The sequence below is a fragment of the Drosophila serrata genome, unplaced genomic scaffold (genome assembly GCF_035046125.1).
Source record: "Drosophila serrata isolate PLE 108 unplaced genomic scaffold, ASM3504612v1 contig_14, whole genome shotgun sequence".
In the NCBI taxonomy this organism is placed as follows: Eukaryota; Metazoa; Arthropoda; class Insecta; order Diptera; family Drosophilidae; genus Drosophila; species Drosophila serrata.
The window spans coordinates 47,699-63,002 of NW_028256912.1; the positions used below are offsets into that span (position 1 = coordinate 47,699).

Here is a 15,304-nt window from a genome sequence, read left to right on the forward strand (position 1 = left end):
CAATGCCAACGCAATTGGTATGTCTTTCGGCTTTGCCAGGAAAAGGACATCGGAGAGGCTGCGCTTGAGGCCCGAAATAAAAATTTTTTTTGCACAAAATTTTTGCCGTGAAATTGAGGCGGTCTATGATTGCATTAAAATTCAATATTTTGCCAAACGAGGAAAGCACCGCATCGGCAGGGCCTCTAATCTTACTCCTAATTATAACTACCGCCTGGTAATGGATTGAGCTATTAACATATTTCCTAAATATGTAATATGCGGCTACTGCCGCTTGCCGCCAAGACACATATGTGTTCTGTGCACCCGTAATTTTGGGCAGGCATTTAACGGCACCTAAAGGCTCGTTGCATTGAACATTGCCTTTAATGGCAATGGGCTTATAAACTTTGATTTTTGGAGCTTCTGCCTGTGTAGGTGCGACTTGCCCCGCTGCCACATGAGCGGTCAACTGCTGTTTGGCTTGGCGCATTTCCCCTTCTTTGCCGACCCTGTCCACTAGGGCATGGGCAACTGCGGCCTGAATTATAGCTTTAAGCTGGTCGGACCAGAATTCCTACTGAGGGGCTAGCGGGTGCCCGTATTGGGGTGGAAGTATGCGGGGGCCCTTTACTTTCAGACTCTGAGTCACTAGTGTATCGTTTGTTTTCCTTGTAATGTTGGAATGGAGAGCTCCTATGTGGCCAAGTTAAATCGCACTGGCAAAGAAATGCTTGCTCAAGCTATTTTGCCCATGAAGGCAGTTGGCATGGCAAGGCGTATACAGGGACGGAGCCACCGCCTTAGTAACAATGTATGTGAGCTCGTCGAACCGAGCTGCTGCCTTGCCAAGCAGCAGACTGAGCCTCCGCTACGAAAAAGAACAAAGAACAACAACTTGCCACACAAATGCATATGCAAGCGTATCGGGTTCAAAGCAGTGGGGTGGGGGCAATAAAAAAAAACTGTACTGCGAGGCAAATACCAAGAATTTTGGGTCTAACCAAAAAACACAACGAATAATATTAACGATTTCATAATTAAATTATTTCTGAGCGGCGGCCTTGCGCTAGGCCGAGATATCTAATATTCATAGTTATTTGTGGCAATAAAGAATGCAAACAATACCCAGAACAGATATAACAGCATATAACAAATATAATTATAGCACATACATTTCCACAATTCAAATCGTGATTAAAATAATGAGTTAATTAATCTTTCTTTTATATAAGGTTAAGCTAGGTTAAACCGGACGGCCCACCTGAGGGGCCAATCATAGGCCAGTATGGCCCTTATTTATCCGGTTGTTGTTTTCACATGGTCCTGGAGAATCTTACGCGGTGTTGAAATCCTTTAGGATCGCGGTAGTTTTTGTGAAGAGAAGTAGTTCACCTGGGACCTCTAGTGATGCCAGTACCGGGGCACTAAAGTGCTTTACTCTTGCCTGCGTTAGGGCTGGCCACTTACAGATGAGATGCTCAAAGGTTTCGGTTGCCTCAGATTCATCCCAATTTTTTGCCGCTGTTGGTGATGCCCAGATTGACTGCATGCTTCCCACTAGTAGTAGTCTGCAGTCTTTTCGGGATACATACAGTTCCCATGTCAGCTTGCTTTCCAGTACAGTGCCCAGGTATTTGACTTGTGTTTTCGGGGTCAGCCTGGTTGTATTTATTTTTGGGAGGATCCATCGCAGTACCTTGTATCTCTTTGTTAAGAGAATGAGGTCCGTCTTATCCGCAATAATATTGAGTCCTACCTTGTCCGTTCACTCAAATATCTCCCTATGTGTTGATTCCATGATCGAGCTAAGGGTCGATGGACATACTCCCGTGATAATTATGCTTTTTTCGCCAGCATAAGCTGTTATCTTTACAAGGTACTTTCTCTCGAACCTGCTGATTAGGTCGAGGGGCGATAGGACTCCACCTTGCGGCGTGCCTCTGTGCGCTCTTTTACCATGGAAGCGGTGCCCCAAAACGATTGTACCCGTCGGCAACTTAATAGATTTCCAATTCAAAAGATGATGGCGGGGTGCGTATTGGTTGCTCATAGGCGCTCCATTATTGCGTTTGTGCTTACATTGTTGAATGCCCCGGATATGTATAAGAAGACTTCGTGCGCATATTCCTTGTTGTGCATGGCTCTCTCAATGATAGCTACTAGAGAATTCAGCGCCGTCTCAACTGATTTCCCTTTTGTGTATGGGTGCTGGTTGGTTGACAGTAATCTGCCCACATCGTTTCTGATGTTTTGGTCCAGCAGCTTTTCTAGCGTTATCTGATGCTAATCGGCCTGTAGTCCTTTGGACTGACGTGGCTGCTCTTCCCTGCTTCAGGCAGGAAGACAATCCTTGAGGTCCTCCATTGGATTGGGATATAGCCCGTACTATGACGGCTGTGTACATTTCGTATAGCCATGGAGTGATGACTCCTTTAGTCGCCTGCGGCATGGCTGGGAATATTCCATCTAATTCTGGTGCTGTTCTCTCCGCGATGTAGTCTTTAGCCCGGTGAATTCTTCTAGAGGATATAAGTTCATTTGGGAGATGCTCTTCCCTGGTTTCTAGTACCTGGTGCTTGTTAGCATCGGTGATCTCTGTGCAACCTGGAAAGTGCAAGTGCGTTAGTGCTGTTAGGGCCTCTTCGCGGCCCTCAGTCCACTGCCCGTTATCGCGTTTGAGCTGAATCTGTATGATAGGTTGCTTTGAAAGCAACTACCGTAGTCGAGCCGTTTTTAGGACCGTCCCTATGTTGGAGCAGAAGTTTCCCCGAGAGCTTATTTGTGCCCAGCGTGTTTTCTTTTTGCAGTTCTTTAGAGGATTTTGTATTCCTCCAGTAATTCCTTTAAGAGGGTTTCTAGGGACTTTTCTATGGCATCATTGGATTTTACTGCGCCCGAACTAGTCGCGAGTTTACGAGAGATAATATTTTGAAACTTTCCCCAGTTAGTGTTTCAGGGGTTCCTAAAGACTGTTGGTTTTTGAGAGTAATCGAACTCGCATTGGAACTGTATGTTCCTGTGTTCTAAGAAGGATGGTCTCTCCAGGACCTTCCAGTCTGATACCATGGTACTTTATCCCGCTACGAATGTTATGTCGAGGTGGGGCCTACAAAGGTGTGTTCCTTCCACACGTTTGCTTTATATAAATTGGTAGAGAGAATAAAGTCTTAAAGTGACTCACCTCTGTCGTTTATGTCGTGTCTTTCCCATACGCTGTGGTGCGCATTGGCGTCTGCACCCACGATGAGTTGCTGGTCCTTTGGGCCGGGATCTACCAGACTGCTGAGCTCTTCCGGTGGAGCTGTCCTATCGTGTGCCATGTAGCAGGAAGCTACCATTAGGCGCTTCTTCTAGCTTTCTAGCAACACCACAGTCAGGTCGTCAGAGCTGTAATGAGACATAAGGTTAGCTTGAAGTCCCTTCCGTACGAGTACGGCGGTTCTGTTTCTACTTACCGATGGTGTGTAGAACGCGTTGTAGTTTGAGAATTTTAGTCCGGCGACGGCATTGCCGTCCATGGCTCTTGGACTCGAGCTACATCGGCGAACCCTTGCTCCATGGCAATAAGGAGTTCCGCCGACGCTACCTTGCTCCTATGGAGATTTAGCTGCAGCACCCTTAGGGACATGGATTCTGGGTTCAACTCCACTCGACTGGTTGACTATTATCGTCATGTCACCGTCTTCCTCCTCTTCCTGGGCGTCAACAATGGTTTCCAGGTCCTTCTCCACCTCGCCTGCTTGGCCCCGTCCCACAAGGCTTCCAATTGGCCGACCGTTTGCGTCAGCCACTTTCTCGTCGGGTCATCCATACATTTTAGGATTTTGACCCCATTGGCGCTACAGGGTCTTCCTCCATCCGTGTAACTAATGAGTCAACGAGCCGCGCATGCACCGTCTTCCACTGCGCCTCGGTCATCTTGCTATTCTCATCGCTCCTGTCAATGATTGCCACGATCAAATGTCGTTTGGTCACCTCACTGGCATTCGCGATTTTATTTTCCTTTTGGGTTTTCGCCTTCAAGGGGGGGCCTGCTTCCTTGGACACGAGTTGGACTCCGCTTGCTCGCCGGAGTGTCTTTTATGGCACTCTAGGCAGAGCGTTGCCGCTTGGTGACAAGCATCTCCTCCACCTTGTTGGCGAAACCGGCCGTTGATGCCATGCTAGGAAGCTTGGTGAAGTGCAGCCTGCTCTCCTCGATCCTTTGCTCGGCCAGTTGAGCTTTACGTTCTCCTCTTCGGAGAGGGCAGCTTTTGTCCGGAGCCGGCTCTGGATTCGAAGGGCAGCTTTATACTGAGCCTTAGCCTTCTTCCCCTCGCTCGAACGCTTCGGCCCATCCCTGCGCGGTGAACTGGAGCCTGGATCTGACGAGCGAAGAAGGCTTTCTTCGTCTTCTTTCGAAAGCTGCACGCTCTCCAGGTCCGAGTCTGTATAGACAATTGCACTCGTGCGGCTTAGCCTTCTTTTCGTCGTTATATTGGCAGTAGCGTTACAACTGACTTGGCTGCTCCCATCAAATCAGAGGTGTTACCGCTGGCGACACGCATAGAGGAATGCTCCCCTTCGTGCGCGCCGGTGGTAGCAGTCACGCCTTCCACCGGCGTTTGGGCTGATTTCCCAGCCCCGGTTGCCTCTCCTGTCCCAATCCTGTGAAAAATTGGTTTATTTCCGGGGACCCACCCACTTGCGTTTTATGCCTGTCGACAGGCACCTGCAACCATGGCTAGTGATTCATTTCCTCCGGCGTTTAGGCGGGAAAAATTGAATTGAAGCCTTAACTAGACACTGCATGCGCCACTGCATTACCATTGTACGGGGTAATACAGTACCCATTGCCCAGCCGGCTCCCTCATGGAGGGTTCAGCTGGAGGATTTTTGCCAGCCTTCTTTTATAAAACGTTAACAAAAAATTATGGAAGTGGAGCTGCATTAATTATTCTGGCAGCGATTTATTTGATTTATTTTAAAGTTACATTAATGCAGATATAGGGAAGTATAGGAACTGAGGTGCTCACTTACATGTTTCCCCTATTTGTTTCACTGGGTACTTTAAAAGTTGGGCGCCAATTAATTAAATGTAAATGCGTCAGACAAAGCGGTGAATTGCCGTCGGCAATTTATACTCGCCCAAGGGTGGTCCATCGAAGTTGAAGATCTAATGCTGGGGGCGGACGACAGGTCCGTTGATGTCATTTAGCCTGGTGGCCATAGAATATCCAATTAGGAAGATTATGTTAAAAGGATAACTGTCCTTCTTTATCTGCTGGCCTAATAATAAGGGTTTAACGACGGATTGTCGGAGATAGGTCTGGGAGCGATTGCTTATTATGGCTTTATTAATCAAGTACTGGAATCAGTACAATATAAATTAAATATATTTATGTTTTTGGACGTTGATGCACTAAGGTCAGTACATACAAGTGGCCCGTATGACACCAGGCACGTGCCTGTTTGGGTTAGGTGTTAGTAGGCGCGATGGGAAATATAGGACAGAATACGAGGAAATTGACTACCGGCGTGCTGCCAGATTGTTAGCATGCATGCTTACTAAGTGTGTTAGTATTAAAGATTTTAATTTGGGAAGGGAATCTACGTTAGAGATTAGTGTGTACAAATCATTATAATTTGCACATAACACTATAAAAGGTTCATGCAGTTCAAAGGAGGTCCTACAGTGGCGCAACACTAATGGGATATAGGATCTAGTGGTTCTACATGGCACATGAAAATTAAGCTGACTCAACAAGTCAGCACTTTACACATTACCATGGATAAGGTTAAAAATAAAGGTTATCCCTAGCATCGTTCTACGATTGGCTAAGGACGGCAAGTTTATTAATAGGAGTCTACTAGAGTAGGAAGGTAATCTTTGGCTTGCATCCCAATTTAAACCGCGTAGAGCGAAAAGTAAAAAGTTCTTTTGAACCGACTCAATGCGTTTACTATGGACGCCGTACTGAGGGCTCCAAACGCAGCATCCATATTCTAGGATAGGACGAACTAAGGAAGTATATAAGGATTTAGTAACATTGGGGTCATTGAATTCCTTTGACCACCGTTTAATAAATCCAAGCACACCCCTGGCTCTATTCACCATAGACGAAATATGATCAATAAAGTCAAGTTTTGGGTCCAAGCGGACGCCCAAATCGTCAACTGTATTAATTCTTTCCAAAGAGCAGCAGTTCAGCGTGTAATTAGCAAGCTTAGGAGCGACACGAGAGAATGTCATTAGCTTGCATTTCGAGCCATTTAAGTTTAATAAGTTTACACGGCACCAAGTTTGAAAATTATTAAGATCTGTTTGTAAATCTGACTGGCAGGCAACGTCATTTTATTGCACGCAAAGCTTGACGTCATCCGCGTACATAAGTACTCTGGAGTTAGTCAAGACTTTGGGCAGGTCATTTATGAACAATGTAAGCAATAAGGGTCCCAAATGGCTTCCTTGCGGGACACCAGATGTAACAGATGTAATAAATTATTCTTAAAGAGGACCTTTTGCGTCCTGCCATTCAAATAACTAGAGATCCAATTAAGAAGATCACTTGGAAAACCCATTGAATCGAGTTTTCTAACGAGGAGAGAATGGTTAACAGAGTCAAATGCTTTACTGAAATCAGTATAGATTACATCTGTCTGACAATTATTATGGAAGCCCTTTATAATATAGGAAGAGAGCTCCAAAAGATTTGTTGTTGTTGATCTTCGCTTAATAAAACCATGTTGACATGGAGAAATAACCGATCTACAAAGGTGCTGTAAGTGAGGGGTGATAATGTTTTCAAATAATTTAGGGATGGCCGACAACTTAGAGATTCCTCTATAATTGCTGGCATCCAATTTGCTACCGTTTTTGTGGAGAGGAATAATAAACGATTCCTTCCAAATAATGGGAAAGTGGGAGGTTTCTAAGGACAAGGTAAACAATTTCAGAAGGGGATAGCACAGGGCGTCGGCGCAATACCTGAGCACACAGCCAGGAATTCCGTCGGCACCTGGCGAATAAACTGGCTTGACACGATGAAGATCTAAAAGGAGAGAGCTTTCGTTTATGCTAGGACAGAAAATTAAGTTCGATTTGGGTATGTCGTAGGAATAAGTCTGGTATATATACGAAGCGCTAGAATAGCGAAAATAGATCATTATTTGCGGTAGTATTTTCAAATGAAAGTGAGGAAGGATTTGTTTTAGGTTTACGTTTAGTGTTAACGAAATTATAAAACTGTTTTGGGTCCTGTGAGAACTGGGCCCTACAACGATTTAAATAGTTTTTATAACACTGCGCGTTCAGCACGGTAAAGTTTGACCGAGCTGATAAATAAAATGAAAGGGCAGATTGAGAACCGGTGATTTTAAATTTAGCATACAGTCTAGATTTTTTATTTTTAAGTCGGCTCAACTCTTTAGTAAACCACGGCGGTTTATTCGAGCTTGGCGGATAATATAACGGAACACATTCAGTAAAAAATGAATTTATGGCACTGTAAAAAATATCCACGGCAACTGCCATGTCAGTGCACATGTATAGATCGGACCAATTGAACTCGTTTATAAAATTATTCACCCGTTCAAAGTCTATTTTGAGAAAACATAGGACTTTATTGGCTGGACGGTCAGAAATATTCTGTACGTCACACCCAATATCAAGAGTCACATCGAAAGTTGGATGATAAGGATCTTCGGGCTGCGTCACAGGCGCAACCCTTGCTAAACTTACTCTCGCAGGATCAGAGACAAAGCAAAGATCAAGCAAGCGCTGTACGGAATTTCGCACATGGTTGACTTGAGACAGCGAAATGTCAAACAAGCCAGCGATAAAGTCATGTTGTGTAGGTGTATAGAGAGTATTGGTGGAATTATTTGAGCACCAAATAGCACCAGGGATATTAAAATCTCCAAGAACTACCAACTGGTCTTTATCCAAAAGTCTACTGGAAACCATCTGAATAGCGGAAAGGTCATTCCAATAAATAGGAAGTTCCGACAGTGGAGGTATGTAGGAACAGGTAATAAAAATGGAGCTACCTTTCATAGATAGCTTCACACAGAGGAATTCAACATCGTTGCATTCCCCGAAGGTTAATAATTCTGATGTGAGTGAGGAGTCCACCGCTATAAGAACTCCACCCCCGCGTCTGATAGGGCGATCTAGCCGATATACCGTGAACACAGCTGGAAAAACTTCGGAGCTCAGAATCTCCGGCTTTAACCAGGTTTCTGTGAGCACAATAACCTGAGATGCAAACGAAAGGCTATCAGAATACAAGTTAGGAAGCTTACTACGTAAGCCTCTTGCATTCTGATAGGAAATACCTAAGGAGTAGGTTAGTTTTTTGGGTCGGGATTGGAAGACGTAGAAGGCGCAGTGGTAACGTCAGGCCTGGGAAGAGTTATTCCTACAGGCCGCTTTTTCTTGTTCTTCGCCTCGAACTCCTTAACAACGATGTACTCTGGCCAGAAGTTGGGAGAGCAAATAGTGTTAAAGAGCTCGTTAGGGACATTTATTTTGAAAGATGAAATGTCCTTTGCGTAAGAAAATTTGAACTTTTCTAACTTTATTTTTATGTTTTTCGTCTCTGGTTTTGCCTTGTATAAAGGCGAGAACATCTTCAGATGTTTGGTCAGGGGAGAGCCGCGAGACAAAAATATGTCTCGTGGGTGGAACCGCTATAAGGGCTTTTGGCAAGGCAGATTAGTTATCTGCCGTGCCATTGTCGGCCGGTATTCCGGGCCTAACACCCTGGGCAGATATATCATTAATCACGGGACTTTGAGGGGTCAATATTTACGACCCCCCAGGGGATAAAAAAGAAATTACCGGCGGTACGGGCACTCCCGCTGCACATTCGGATACCGAATCTTTCCTAGAGCTCGATCTCAGTACTCTTGGAATTAATGCTGAGGTCAAGGGCTGTGCCGTGGGAGGCTGCTGCTGAGAGCCTGTTGCAGGTAGTTGGGGTCCGTCTACATGCTGCCCACCAATAGCAGTTTTTTTGCGCCTAGGAGACTCATTTAATAGCGTAAGGCTATTAAATTGGGTGTCTAGCGCCAAGAACATATCAAGAGTTTTATTAAAACTCGTTAAAATGCCCTTAAAACCGCTTTTGGTTTGCCGCATGAAAGACGTCATCTCCCTTTCCACATCGCGACAGGCCTCACAACAGTAACGCAGGCCGATGATTTTTTTTACATCGTCCACCGTCCGAGCTGCAACTCCAATACACTTGGCGTGCATGACGTTGTCGCACAGCCAGCAGCCGATTGTAAGGTCACCTGCAGCAATTGCCTTTTGGCAGGTTTTAACAAAACAGACAATATTTCCGGACATTATGAGGACTTACCACTGTACTTGTACTTGGGAAAAAAATAACAACAGAGCTATAAAGAAAGAAGTGAAGAGTCACAGCGAGAGCGAGAGAGCGGGAGAGCGTATTAGATTAGATAAGAAAAGAAGTGCAGCGGCACAGCTAAAGCGAGAGAGTTGGAGAGCGTGGGAGATAAATAGATAAAACGCTTAGCTGTTGCGACGGCGCCAACAAAAGCTAGACGAAGAAGTCACAAAAAGAAATTAAAAATATGCAAAAGCTAGCACTAGCAGCACAACTAAATTGGAAAATAAAACCAATTATATACACAAATTAGAATAGCTGCATGCACACGCGAAGTGAACGGGAAGTTATTAACACAAATTAGAAAAATTAAGTTAACCCCGGTGGTTAGATACAAACTTTAATACAAAACGAGAGCGCAAGAAAAAAACACGTCCGTTCACTTGGAAAGATGAATGATATGTTATGTTAAAAAACAAAGAAGTAATTTTGTTCACCCAGATTTGCATTATTCCCCCATTTTCGTTTTACAAAATTGTTGAATAATATGAAATGGCTACATCTCAAATTTGATGAAAATCTGTTAAAAACTAAAAAAGATTTAATTTTTAATTGTATATGATATAGTAGTCCGATTTTGCTAAAATTGTACTTAAAATTGTAAAGTAATATAAAATGACTATAACTTAAATTTTATGAAAATCTGTTGAAAACTGAAAAAGTTATGTTTTTAGTTGTATTAATTTCTCGATCGTTCACATTATCTACAATTTTCATATTATTCTACTATTTTATGTAAAATTTTATGAAAATCCGACTACTATATCATATAGCTCAAGCTAAAATTTTTAATTGTATCAATTTATCGATCTTTCCTATGGGAGCTATATGATTCGAATGAGTCGGATTTTCATAAAATTTTAAATGGATTTATCTCAAACTTGATGACAATCTGTTGAAAACTAAAAAAGTTATAATTTTAAATTTTATTAATTTCTCGATCGTTCCTATGGGAGCTATATGATATAGTAGTCTGATTTTTATAACATTTTACACAAAATTGTAAAGTAATATTAAATGGCTATATCTCAAATTTGAATAAATTCTGTTGAAAACTGAAAATGTTATAATTTTTTTTGTAAAAATTTTCCGATCATTCCTATGGGAGCAATATGATATAGTCGTCCGATCCGGCCCGTTCCGACATATATATGAGTGAAAGTATATAGATGACTATCTACACAGTTTCATTCAGATAGCTTCAAAAATGAGAGACTAGTTATCGTACAAACGGACAGACGGATAGACAGACATGGCTAGATTGACTCGGCTGTCGATCTTGATCAAGAATATATGTACTTTATATGGTCGGAGGTGCCTCCTTCACTGCGTTGCAAGCTTCTGACTGAAATTATAATAGAGGTCCTCAGCTGTTCAGATAACTAAGGAAAATAACCTTTGAACTTAGCTTACCTGTGCTTAATAAAAGTTTGTAAAAGGTCAACTTTCGGAGACTGATGATAAACCGAGGATTTAGGTTTTGGTTGACGGATTAAAGGTTGCGCCTCTTTAGCGAGATTTTATTTGGAATAAATAAAATTTGCTACATGCTGATCAAATCACCATCTCACATAGTTTCTCGGGAATCCTAGTTGTTCAGCATTCCTCTAAGGATACAATTGCCTGCGCTTAGAGTCTAGATGCTTTAAAAATTTAATCCTGCTTTCCTTCAGTTTTTCTTCTAGATTTAAGTCTTCAAGTTCAATATGTTTTTGGTCTCAAAAATTTTTAAGTCGTTTTTTCTAAAAGAAGCTCACAAAGTTAGTCACCCCATAAAGTAAATATAAAAATCGTCAATTTAGTCAATGGATTTTAGATAAATTGAACATAGAAACGAATTAAGCCTGAACTTAAAGGAGGAGTGCAATAAAATATATGTATATATGAACGACAAAATGAAAACAGCTAATTAAAGAAAATGAATTGGAATAAATCGTACACCCACAAATCCGGCAGTCATTGCACACAAGAACAATAGCTTGCCGAATTTTCGAAGAGACATGTATCTTAGTAATGAACTGGAAAGGAAGATAACTTCGGCACGCCGCAGTTTATATGTCCTTGCAGATTGAAATTCGATCACTAGGAAATAATGCAATGTACAATGTATATTATACATTATTTATTTTTATGTAAAAAAAAAAAAAAGATCGACGGACGAGCAGTGATTGAAAGCCGTATAGTGGCGTACGGTGGCCGGGGAGCAGCTAAAGAGTGCCGAAAAGTGGCGACAGCGTTCCGCGGCCGGCGCGCATCTTGACGCGGTTGGCGCGGAGCCAGAGCCTTCCGGAATGATGCAACAACGTGTGATGATCCTGTTCCCACGTTTTGCAACAGTCCCCTAGCCGACACGCTCCGTCAGAATGCTCGTGAACCAGACAGCTGGGGCAGTACCGATTGGCAAGGAACGCCCGTAGCCGCTTTTTGGCACTCAGGCGAAGAAAACGTCGACATTTCCGGAACGGGTGGATCCCACTGCAGACTCGGCAACGGAAGGACAGGGTGCCTTGACTACATCTGCTTTCCAGTGCGATGGTGCTGCGTGGACGTGGAGGCCTCGTGCTGGGTATGTTTGCCGGAATTTGACTAGAAAAAATTAATGGAATCAATTCTGGTGCAAATTGCGAATTAAAAGTACGGATTAGAGCTACGAGACAACACAGTGACGTCGGATTATTGGAGCAGGATGGTGGCTTGTTATTGTGGGAAGGCGGACGCGTTCATCGAAAGGAGGACAACCTTTGCGCTGGATGAGTCCCCACGCAGTACGGATGTCGACCACACGGGCATGGTCTTCAGATCCCGGACGGAAGGTTTTCTTCCTTGACAACCACCATTTCCCCAACACGAAAATCTCTTGAAGGGGGCCGCGACTTATTCTTCTTATGGAGTTCCTTGACATATTCATCCTACATGGGCGCGATCGGGGGCGATTCAAGGCACGTTTCAATCCTAGCCAAGAGCATGGACAGTTTTCTGGTGGCCGTGGACTTATAGAACAGGGCCTTAAAGATCTTAACGCCTGCCTCCCACATACTGTTTATGGCTATAGGCACCGGTCAGGGACCCTTTTGGGCTTTGGAGAAGATCGCGGAAGAGGAATGCAACGATGTTGAATTCCTCTGTGTGAAGCTATCTATCAAAGGTAGCTCCATTTTTATTACCTGTTCCTACATACCTCCACTGTCGGAACTTCATATTTATTGGAATAACCTGTCCGCTATTCAGATGGTTTCCAGTAGACTTTTGGATAGAGACCAGTTGGTAGTTCTAGGAGATTTTAATATCCCTGGTGCTATTTGATGCTCAAATAATTCCACCAATTCTCTCAATACACCTACACAACATGACTTTATCGCTGGCTTGTTTGACATTTCGCTGTCTCAAGTCAACCATGTGCGAAATTCCGTACAGCGCTTGCTTGATCTTTGCTTCATCTCTGATCCTGCGAGAGTCAGTTTAGCAAGGGTGGCGCTTCGCAGCCCGAAGATCCTTATCATCCAACTTTTGATGTGGGGATTGGGTGTGACGTACAGAATATTTCTGACCGTCCAGCCAATAAAGTCCTATGTTTTCTCAAAATAGACTTTGAACGGGTGAATAATTTTATAAACGAGTTCAATTGGTCCGATCTATACATGTGCACTGACATGGCAGTTGCCGTGGATATTTTTCACAGTGCCATAAATTCATTTTTTACTGAATGTGTTCCGTTATATTATCCGCCATGCTCGAATAAACCGCCGTGGTTTACTAAAGAGTTGAGCCGACTTAAAAATAAAAAATCTAGACTGTATGCTAAATTTAAAATCACCGGTTCTCAATCTGCCCTTTCATTTTATTTATCAGCTGCTGAACGCGCAGTGTTATAAAAACTATTTAAATCGTTGTAGGGCCCAGTTCTCACAGGACCCAAAACAGTTTTATAATTTCGTTAACACTAAACGTAAACCCAAAACAAATCCTTCCTCGCTTTCATTTGAAAATACTACCGCAAATAATGATCTATTTTCGCTATTCTAGCTCTTCGTATATATACCAGACTTATTCCTACGACATACCCAAATCGAACTTTTCTGTCCTAGCATAAACGAAAGCTCTCTCCTTTTAGATCTCCATCGTGTCAAGCCAGTTTATTCGCCAGGTGCCGACGGAATTCCTGGCTGTGTGCTCAGGTATTGCGCCGACGCCCTGTGCTATCCCCTTCTGAAATTGTTTACCTTGTCCTTAGAAACCTCCCACTTTCCCATTATTTGGAAGGAATCGTTTATTATTCCTCTCCACAAAAAAGGTAGCAAATCGGATGCCGGCAATTATAGAGGAATCTCTAAGTTGTCGGCCATCCCTAAATTATTTGAAAACATTATCACCCCTCACTTACAGCACCTTTGTAGATCGGTTATTTCTCCATGTCAACATGGTTTTATTAAGCGAAGATCAACAACAACAAATCTTTTGGAGCTCTCTTCCTATATTATAAAGGGCTTCCATAATAATTGTCAGACAGATGTAATCTATACTGATTTCAGTAAAGCATTTGACTCTGTTAACCATTCTCTCCTCGTTAGAAAACTCGATTCAAAGGGTTTTCCAAGTGATCTTCTTAATTGGATCTCTAGTTATTTGAATGGCAGGACTCAAAAGGTCCTCTTTAAGAATAATTTATTACATCTGTTATATCTGGTGTCCCACAAGGAAGCCATTTGGGACCCTTATTGTTTACATTGTTCATAAATGACCTGCCCAAAGTCTTGACTAACTCCAGAGTACTTATGTACGCGGATGACGTCAAGCTTTGCGTGCAATAAAATGACGTTGCCTGCCAGTCAGATTTACAAACAGATCTTAATAATTTTCAAACTTGGTGCCGTGTAAACTTATTAAACTTCAATGGCTCGAAATGCAAGCTAATGACATTCTCTCGTGTCGCTCCTAAGCTTGCTAATTACACGCTGAACTGCTGCTCTTTGAAAAGAATTAATATAGTTGACGATTTGGGCGTCCGCTTGGACCCAAAACTTGACTTTATTGATCATATTTTGTCTATGGTGAATAGAGCCAGGGGTGTGCTTGGATTTATTAAACGGTGGTCAAAGGAATTCAATGACCCCTATGTTACTAAATCCTTATATACTTCTTTTGTTCGTCCTATCCTAGAATATGGATGCTGCGTTTGGAGCCCTCAGTACGGCGTCCATAGTAAACGCATTGAGTCGGTTCAAAAGAACTTTTTACTTTTCGCTCTACGCGGTTTAAATTGGGATGCAAACCAAAGATTACCTTCCTACTCTAGTAGACTCCTATTAATAAACTTGCCGTCCTTAGCCAATCGTAGAACGATGCTAGGGATAACCTTTATTTTTACCCTTATCCATGGTAATGTGTAAAGTGCTGACTTGTTGAGTCAGCTTAATTTTCATGTACCATGTAGAACCACTAGAATCTATATCCCATTAGTGTTGCGCCACTGTAGGACCTCCTTTGAACTGCATGAACCTTTTAGAGTGTTATGTGCAAATTATAATGATTTGTACACACTAATCTCTAACGTAGATTCCCTTCCCAAATTAAAATCTTTAATACTAACACACTTAGTAAGCATGCAAGCTAACAATCTGGCACCACGCCGATAGTCAATTTCCTCGTATTCTGTCCTATATTTTCCATCCCTCCTACTAACTACTACCTACCTAACCCAAACAGGCACGTGCCTGGTGTCATACGGGCCACATCAACGTCCAAGAGTAGGGTGGCTTTCCCTATAAAGGTCTTCCCGTTGTCCGACTGAACTTGGAGGATGGCGAGACAGCTGACAGTTGTACGGGAGGATTATAGGATGCCGTTTGCTGTTGGCTTTAGGACCTAATCTCAGAGGCGAAAACGCTGCGTTGCGTAGCAGACACCACACTCCTTGAGTGTGAAGAAACTCT

The 15,304-nt window shown here is 43.0% G+C and overlaps 1 protein-coding gene across 1 annotated transcript in view; it reads left to right on the forward strand.

The window, feature by feature from the left end:
* The window catches only part of Ugt50B3 (UDP-glycosyltransferase family 50 member B3), a 36,294-nt gene that overhangs the window by 14,909 nt on the left and 6,081 nt on the right, over positions 1-15,304 (forward strand). The window lies entirely within an intron of this gene.